The sequence below is a fragment of the Pteropus alecto genome, unplaced genomic scaffold (genome assembly GCF_000325575.1).
Source record: "Pteropus alecto unplaced genomic scaffold, ASM32557v1 scaffold87, whole genome shotgun sequence".
Classification (NCBI taxonomy): domain Eukaryota; kingdom Metazoa; phylum Chordata; class Mammalia; order Chiroptera; family Pteropodidae; genus Pteropus; species Pteropus alecto.
This window is the reverse complement of record NW_006443225.1, coordinates 2,001,207-2,011,228: the sequence shown is the minus strand read 5'-3', so window position 1 is coordinate 2,011,228 and position 10,022 is coordinate 2,001,207. Positions and strand designations below refer to the sequence as shown.

The window sequence follows — 10,022 nt, the reverse complement described above, 5'->3', positions numbered from 1 at the left end:
AAATCAATGATGCTGGTAACTGGGGAAAAACAGAATTCTGTGGTTCCAAGTGGAAGTGGCTCCAATCTTCCTTTAACCCTGAAGCACAGCCCCTTCACTTGCTCAGTAAGTGCATCTTGCTCAAAATCAAGGATGCTGGTAACTGGGGAAAAACAGAATTCTGTGGTTCCAAGTGGAAGTGGCTCCAATCTTCCTTTAACCCTGAAGCACAGCCCCTTCACTTGCTCAGTAAGTGCACTGAGTTTAGGTCTTTCCGAGCGTGGTTTCACAGTCCGTGAAATGGGGCTAACACAATGACAACCAAGGTTTCTTGAGGGTTACATGAAGTGGTGGCAACAGCTAACACTTACTGAGCACTTCTTTTTTTCTGAGGTCAATACTACTTTTCTCCCTGTTTTACCAAGAAGGAAACAGTGGCTTAGAGAGCTTGGATAACTTGCCCATGTTTGTACTATGAAGTAATGGATCCATGTTTCAAATCCAAGCCAGGCCCTGACTCCAGAGTCCACACCCCACACCTTAGTCATAAAACGTGCTTGGTATCTGGCACCCCATTTATTTTAGTAGCATTCACTTTAGTGTCACCCTGTAATGACCAAATAGTAGAAATCCTCCTAGTAAAAAAGTCTATATTAAGAAAACAGGCCCCCAGAGGTTGGGATTCATGGCTGTAAATCTCTCGAGTAATATCTATTCCCTGCAGTGACAAATACTGATGTTCCTGCCATCATGAATACAAGGACAAGAATGGAAGCTGCAAGCCCACCCGGAGGAGACCTGGACTGGAACATTCTCGAAAGAGTCATTATTTTTGAGAGGAAAGCCCTGGTACCAAGTCTATCACATCAACATTACTTGAAGTAGCTCTTCCAGGGATAAATTTACTCACATTTCTACTGGAATAACCACTATTACTGCCTATAGATTAGTCCTTCCCTGCTATTTCCATTTTTTAGACAAATGTATGGACCTCGGAGCCAAGGTGTGAAGATTACTAGTAAGGCATTTAAAATGTACTGGCTCTTAAAACTCAACCCTATAAGAGAGGTATTTTATCTGCGTCACATGCAGAAATAGACCTAAAAGGTATTGCGCTCATGGAGTAAGTCAGATGGAGAAAGATAAATGCCATTTTATTTCTGTTATATGTGAAATCTAAAGAACAAAATAAACAAACAAACAAGAGAAAAACAAACTCATAGATACAGAGAACATTTTGATGGTTGCCAGATGGGAGGAGGTTTGAGGGGAATGAGTGAAAAATGGGAAGAGATTAAGAGGTATAAATGGATAATTACAAAACAGTCACAGGGATATCAAGTACAGCATAAGGAACATAGTCAATAATATTTTAATAACTATGTATGGTAGCAGATGGGTACAAGATTTATTGGGGTAATCATTTCGTAAGTTATGTAAATGTCTAATCACTATGTTGTACACTTGTACAACATATAATATTGTATGTCAACTGTAATTGAAAAATAAAAAATTATTTAAAAATATTGAAATCTTAGATGATAATTATAAATTTATACTAATACTTCACCAATCCTATTACTAAAAATATATTTTTTAATATTTTTAATAAAAATATTTCTTATTCCAGAGACTAGATTATAGATCATAGACAAATGTTATCATTTCAATATTCTCTTCAGGGATACCTTCTCTGAAACATCAGGTAATTTCAGATGTGAATCATGTAATTTTTTTTTTAATTGTCAGTCGGTCTTCATTTTCTTAATAAAAATGTTACAACTATATTTACTAATTTCACATATGAACATAACCAACACAAGAAATTTGAAATTCTGAGTTTTGAATCATTTGAATAATAGAAAAGCTGCTGGATTTTTTAGGAAGATTCATTTTTAATTACTTTATATTAACTGTCAGAATCTCATATTTCTCTAGACAAGTTAGGGGACCATCCATTCATTTGACAGCCAATCTCAGATACCTTCTATAGCTATACTACTTTGCTGTGATAGATAACATTTATATGAATGTCTCTGAAATTTTGAACATTTATATGAATGTCCCTAAAAATTTTGAAAAACCTTCTCAAAGAAAAATTTTGAAAAACCTTCTCAAAGAAAAATTTTGAAAAACCTTCTCAAAGAAAAACCAAAATTACACTCATTCATTGGAGTAGATTTCCAGTATTTGAGTATAATTATTATATTATGATATCATGGTATTAATTCATAAGTCATCAAGATATATAATTAATTGGAATATGGCATTCATCAGCCATGCATGGCCAGTAGAAGTTTACTTGTAACATGTTAATATTTTTTATTGATCTTTTTCCTGTTTGATAGTTACTAAAATTCTTTTGTGACTAAATAATTCAACCTAGAATAAAATAATGTGATGGCCAGCATTTACACACTCTGCCTATTAATCACCTGAAAAGCCACACATATTTTTTTTAAAGCTGACCAGTGGTGCTTTCTATACAACTTGATCAGCCAAGTAATGCCTGCCAAACTTCTCTAGCATTTCCTAAACTGAAGGAATCCTTCAGCTGTGGTAATGCCCAGGTCTTCACTGTGTTTAGACGTTTCCAAGGGTGCTCTTTGGCTTGTACGGCATGTTTCTCTTAAGTGATTCTAAGACACCAAATAAAGTAAATACAAATAGAAACTAAATACTTATTGCCATGGTGCCAATGGTAAGTAATTTAAACAATCGCTTTGAGTACTCAGAATCTACACCAAAATTTTTAAATATATAAATTCCGATTGGCCCAAAGGAAGAAAAAATGTAATTTCATAGTATGTCCTTATGAAAGTATTACGCTCTTAATTTTAAATATACCAAATGAAATAAGGAGGTCGGACACTTAGTAAGAAGCTTCAGCAGTAGAAGCTTTTGCTCAATTTGGTTTTTAGTCGGTGAGGAAAGATTGAGACTCTCTTCTGAGGAACCCCATCTCCCAGAGTAACGTGGCTCATCCGGTGATACCACCCACTATTCAAGCAGTCTGGCTGCATTTCCCTCCCCCCATCCAGCTGTGCTGTCTCTAGCAACCAAATATTGTATCACCCCTCCTGAGGCTGCAAAGTAGCCCAGTTTTAAATGTGGAGGGGTCTATGAGAGCCAGCCACATGCCCACATCTCCACATGGAAGCTCCACTTCTAGTCCCACATAGAAATGCCACCCACATAGAGATGAACACCAAATGTGCTATAGGGAGTGGGTCTCCCTGCTTGGACAACATCAGGATGTCACACCCAAAACAAATAGTATCTATTTGTTTATGTATTGAGTGCTCACAAAAATGCCAAGCACAGTTTGTGGTGGCTTTACACAGCCCTGCCATCATCATTCTCAATTTACAGATTTTGGAAACAGGAAGGAGAGGTGAGAGAACTCAGCGTGGAAGACTGGGAGCGGGCCCTCTGAACCACCACGCAGCACTGCCTCCATGCAGAAACCTTTGGGACAGTGCCGTTCTTCTCATTCGGGGAGTATGCACTGAGAAGTCAGCCCTGGATGAGTTAGGACAGAGGTTTCTCACCTGCACTCTCCCGGCACCTACTCTAAGACTTCTGGCCTGTCTGAACTCGGAAATGAGCCAGGACTCTGTGGGTCCCCAAAGCACTGTCCAGCTCCACAGCAGCCAAAACAGCTAGTTAACAATCAAATAGAAAACAAACTTACACTTGAACCAGTAAGAAAAGAAATCTAAGACAAGAACTTTCATGTAGCACTAGTTCTCAGAGTGTGGGAGCTCTGAGGCACACATCCGGGGAGCCACTTCTGGCTCAGATTCACATCCTCTGACTCCACATCCTGTGTTCTTGCCACGATGCCCCAAACTTCTCTCAACCTACTCGTTCTGCAGACTAGGAATACATTTTCAGCTTGACTGTTACTAATCAAACATGAAAATTTGCAATCGCAAGACTATGAGAAATTAATGTCATCCAAGTTAGAAACCACAGAGCCATATTAAACTCCTCTTTCTCCCATTCAGGAACTGAGTCCCTAAGAATATCCACACTCCATCTCATGCTTTAAATATTTCTCTTCATATTCTTTGATCTCTGATCCTGCCCCACTGTGAACCTCTCTCCTGTTTGCTTCCACAGTTAATAAATAACAGTTAGTTATTGTTTCTAAAAGCTAAGACTGATCATATTATTCCTCTCTCTGCCTAACACCCTCCAGTGGTCCCCCAGGGCTTTAAGGATCAAATCCCAAGTCTGATGTATGGCCCACAGGCTATCGAACATGAAGACAATTGTCCAAATCTCTCCAAGATAGAATATCTTAGAAACATCTGCAAAAATGCCCCTGCAATAAAAGTAAGTTCACTTACTTTCACATATTTTCTATACCATTAAGCAATTTCCACATTTAAATAAAAGTTAAATATCCTTCCTTTTTAAAACCTAATTATGAAACTTAAAATTTTAATTATCATTCCCTACAAAAAAAAAAGGCAAGGAGAAAAAAGTATAGTTTACCTGTAATTTCTAAAACTTATGTAGAAATTCCTCAGTTGCCTCCAGAATGGCTTAATCAAGAGGGCTAACATTCGGAATAATCGAGCCAAGGGCCTGGCATCGCTGGGAGCCTGTTGCTTAGGTGGGGCCTAGAAGTAAACTTGGCTTCTGTTTATGGTCAAAGGGAACAGTCATGTTTGCGTTGTCACCTTTATTATCTGTAACAACAACAAACATTTCACTTAAGTCCCAAACGACACATTGACAAAAAATAGAGTTGGTCTGAGGTCATAACTGTTTTTATGTATGGGTGAGTAGATTCCTCCAATCTAGTAAAAAAATATACAGACTATAGAACATACAACAGCTTTTCCTTGTCTTTCCAGTTGCATATAATAGTCAACAAAATAAATAAAATTTTATTCTAAATAACATTAAATTTTATTAAATGGCCAACAAAATAACCTATTTTCTTATTTTAATAAATAGGCCTTTCGTGACAAATAGATACAAAGAGACATGAACAGATGAGACTTTTACCTTATTTTGAAGTTGATATTTTGCATTTTTGTCTTAAAAAGTATGTTATAATTTAGACACCATGAAGTAGAAGTCAAGTCCCCATGACAAAGTAACTTGGTTAAATTTGACAGACATTTGTTTAGAGTCTGCTACCTTTAAGACTTGGGCCTGCCAAAAACAACAACAACAACAACAACCCTCTGACTTCCAAGAGTTCACAATGAACTATCAATATTCACATGTTATCTTTACTTTTTACTTATTTTTTTAACAACCATGTAAGAACCTATTCAGACTAAGCAGAGATAGGCTCTGAGCAATGCCAGCAGCCCAGGGAGGTAGGGGCCCTAGAAAGTGATAAATGTATTAAATCACTGTCAACAACATTGCCTTCATTTTGGTCACCAGAAACCCAGGTTGGAGGCCTCGTATTGTTTTGTTGTTGTTGTTGTTGTTGTTGTTTTAACAGCTTTATTGGGGTAACATTGGTCAATACAATTATATAATTTTCAGGTGTACATTATCATTTGACTTCTATATATTCTATTGTGCGTTCACCATCCAAAGTCTAGTTTCCTTCAGCTACCATATATTTGATCCCCTTTACCCACTTCGCCCTCCCCCTACTCCTCTATTTGACTCCCTTTACCCTGTCTACCTCCCCCCTCATCCCCCACCCCACAAGAAACCACTACTCTATAGTCCTCTGGTAACCACTAGTCTATAGTCCATGTTCATGAGTCTCTGATTGTTTGTCCTGCTCATTTGTTGCTTTTAGGTTTATATCCCACATATAAGTGATATCATGTGATTTTCAACTTTTTCTGTCTGGCTTATTTCGCTTAGCATGATTATCTCAAGTTAATGCCTAGAGCAAAGGCACAATCTGTTTGTCTTTCTCCTTAATACAGAAAATATTGTTTTTCAGTTGGAACACACAAGAAGCAAAGATTCTTCAAACATAAACTTAGAATGTGAAATCCCGAAAGCAAGAAATTCCATCTGGAAGAACCTGTGCTTTCTGAAACACAAGTTCTTGACAAATTAAGCAGCAGGGGGCAGGATGATGCAGGGGAAAAATCAGGAGGCCCACTAGCTTTTTCCTGCTGGAAGTCCTTTTAGCTCTGCTCAGTGTCCATTAACTCAGGAAATGGGTTGGCTAGACTTTTTTACATCTAGCATATTTTGACTTTCATCCAATAATATTACTGCATGCCTACTATGTGCCAGACACTGTGTTAGATGCTAGAATAGAGAAGTAAACAAGAGTAAACACAGTCCTTGGCAATTTGGAGTTTATATTCTTGCAGAGATGGTGGACAATTTACAAGTAATTTCACAGCATTGTTTCAGACAGTGCCAAGTGCTACAAATAAACAACCACTGGCCTTCATGTCCTCTCTTTTATTAGTTCTGACCTCTTCTAGGGCTTTGCACACCCTTGGGGTGAGGGATAGGTGGGGGGGTGGTTGCATTTTCTCTAGAGATGCACATGGCTTTCCTCTCCTCCTCCTTTAACTCTCAGCTCTGATGTCACTCCTAAGAGGCCTTCTGAAGCCACCCTGGCTAAGGTGGGCTCACCCCGCCCCAGTCACTGCATACGATGTCACCCTGTTTTATTTCACTTGGCACATTGAGCTCTGTCCAAAACAATATTACTAATTTACTAGAAGAATGTAACCTCCACATGGCCAGTTTTTCTATTGATATTCAGGTAGGCAAACAATTTCATTTCTACTGTGTTCAAAATGTCCCACAAACTATGGAATGGAGAAAATATTTCTGACCTATCTGCCAGAAATGTTCCGAAGAATATTTTAATAAGTATTAGGTACTGAACATACTTTTATTTATGTATTTATTTATTCAGCTACTTACCTATTTTACTTCTTGTTAAAGAAATCACATATATAGACCAGAAATTTGTCTCTTTCAGTATACAAATTTAAACGATGCCTTTAATTTCTCTAAACCTCAGTTGTTAAACAAGGCTAATAATCCCCTCACTGCGGGCTTTTTTTTCCTGATTCTTAAACAAGGTAATTGAAAGCTCCCAGCACAGTATTGGTGTATAAGAAGGGTATATATACCTACTAGATCATTATTGAATTAGTGATTATTTGAAAAAGTTTCTAGTAAAATGTCTCAGTACGTTTTTATAAAAAGCATAACTTCTGACTTTAAAAAATAGCGACATCACTAAACAATAAAGTCAGATTCTCAATGGCATGTCACAACAAAGAACAATGCAATGTAAACAGAAAACATTCTGGTCTATTCTTCAACCCCGTTAAGCAATGAAACCACACAGATACCAAAAATATGCCTCTCTCTCTACCCTCTTCGGAATCCAGTCACACAACAGCTGAGCTCACCAGGCCCTGCACAGCTATATGCAGTGGGCAGCATCACTGATGAGCTGGCGGGCTAAAGAATAACAAGAAACAAAGGTCAAAGCAAACAGGAACTTGATCTCAGGGATACAAACATTGGCCCAAGGAGGTAGAGCATTTTCCTGAGATCAAATATGTTTTAGTAGCAGAGTCTGATCTCAAACTCAACTTCTTGACTATTTAATCCTTGGGAAGCAGCTGCTGTATCCACAAGGTCAGGTTTAAGTTCAAGGTCTAAGTAAACAATAGGGGCAAGGGAATTATTTTTATGCCTTCAATCAACAAACATTTATCAAGGGCCTATTTGACTAGATACAATCATTTTGAAGATTAGAAATTTGATGAGCCCCAAACAGATCTATAAGTGTTTGAAAAAACTCTGTCAGCCTCATCCTGCTCTCTGCATATTTACTGTATGTCAGCCTGGCCTCAGTCTTCATCAGCAAAAGGGTCTTGATATCTTCACAGAATTCAGAATTATAATACTTAGGTGGAGATAGTAGAAATAAAGCAATGTTCAGACTACATTTTGTACTGAACTTCAAATTAAAAACATTTGCAATATTGTTATATGAACTATCTCATAATTTGTGAGTTCTGGGACATTTTCATTTTAAGCCTCTGAGACCCTTTTTTGACTACTGACCTCTAGAACTATAAAATTACAAATTTCTGTTGCTTTGAGCCATAAGTTTGTTGTAATTTGTTGTAGCAGCACCAAAAAACTGATACATTTGCCTACAGTGGAGGTCAATTTTTTGTGTCAACTTAACTGGGCATAAGGTGCCCATATATTTGGTTAAACATTATTCTGGGCGTGTCTGTGAGGGTGTCTCTGGGTAAGGTGAACATTTGAATGGGTAACGTGAGTAAAGCAAATTGCCCTCCCACCGTGAGTGGTCCTCATCCAAATCATTGAAGGCCTGAATAGAACAAAAAGGCTAAGAAAAGCAGAATTCATTCTTTTTGCCCAACTGTCTTGGACCTGGGCCACAAGTCTTCAGCCTTCAAACTTGGACTCAGAGTGGAACTACACCATCGGCTCACCTGGGTCTTCTTTTTCTTTTCTTTTTTTCTTTTTTTTTAGGCAAGGCAACCCTTGGTTGACCTCACAGATTGCAAGGATCTTGTCAGTTTACAATCCCTTATTTTTTTATTTTTTGTTTTTTATGCCTACAACATCTGGTCTTCCTAGGTGGTCTTCCATCCAAATACTACCCAGGCCCGACCCTGCTTAGCTTCTGAGATGAGACAGGATCAGGCTTATTCAGGGGAGCATGGCCATAGACTTACCCTCCATAATCTTGTGAGCCAATTCCTTCTGGTAAACCTATGATTCAGTTCAGGCACTAACCACCTGGAGTTATCACAGTCCTCACAAGCCCAAGGGAATAGTCCCTAACGAGACCGCCCTCACTTCAGATGCCAGCTGCATTTCAGGGATTCCTAGGCCACCCACACTTCTGACTGACCGGTGATAAATTCAGGGGTTCCTATGACCTACTCAGGTCCAGAAATTTGCTGGAACAACTCACAGAACTCAGGAAAGCTCTGTATTTGCAGCTGCACTTTTTTAATAAAATGATATCAGTCAGAAGGACTAGACAAATGAAAGAGACACAGAGGATGAGGTCCAGGAAGGAGCACGACACTTCCTTACCTCCTCTACTTGTCTTGTGCCAGTTTACCAAGCCAGTCAAAGATGCAGCCTGATGATCTCTGTAGCCTGGGGCAAATCCACTAGCCTCTCTGTGCTTTAGTTTCCTTAATTTAAAAGGAGAGTATTAATAGTAATTATTTAATTTTGCTGTTGAAAATAAAATGAGATAATTATATGTAGTGTTTAGAATACCACTTAGTGCATAGTGAGCACCCAATACATGTTAACTGTTGCTTTTTTCATTGTCATATTTTATCAGTTTCTCTCTCCCCACTCCATCCTCAAGGTACACATGCACAAAACTTCTTCTGTTTCAGCAGCCCCTCTTTTTAATATCACCTCAAACAACTAGATATCTAGAAAAACTGGGGCACAATCGAACTCAACCCATCTGAGAAACCAGAAAGAAAATATAGACAGTCATTTTCAGTTTATTTAACATCTACTGAAAGAACCACCCCAAATAAACGTGTTAATTATATTCTAAAAGTTAAACTCAGTCTGAGATGACAATAGATAACGGATGAACATGCTGTGCAGGACCACCGTGAGGTTCCAACATCCATAAGAACCACTTCACTCTCAAACAGAATCAAATTTTGCTCCCAGTATCCGGATTTAACGTTGGATACCACAGAGTTGAGCAGCAAAAAAAATATGTTTTAACCACTCCACCTTCATTTCAAACTTTCAGCTCTGACTCTAAGCCACAAATGTAGTACCATCAAAAGTATCCGCCTTTTCTCTCCACAATTTATACCACTTCAGTTTTACCACTTGGTTCGGCGGCCCTGATTTGCTCCAGATTTCTCAACCACATAACCTATGAGTTGTTCTTGACTCTTCTCTCCCTTTTCCTTCCTGAATTTAATAAACTATCAACAAATCTCTGTTGCTTATTCCACTACCATGCCCTACCTCAGCAACACTAGTGCAAACCCCCTATTGTTGCAACCAACTTTCGGGGGAATTCCAGCTCCAGGCGT

The 10,022-nt window shown here is 38.4% G+C and overlaps 1 pseudogene; it reads right to left on the bottom strand.

Annotated features, from left to right (window-relative positions):
• Nucleotides 1-8,546: 8,546 nt before the first annotated feature.
• Nucleotides 8,547-8,665, bottom strand: LOC112472692 (annotated as a pseudogene).
• Nucleotides 8,666-10,022: the final 1,357 nt, after the last annotated feature.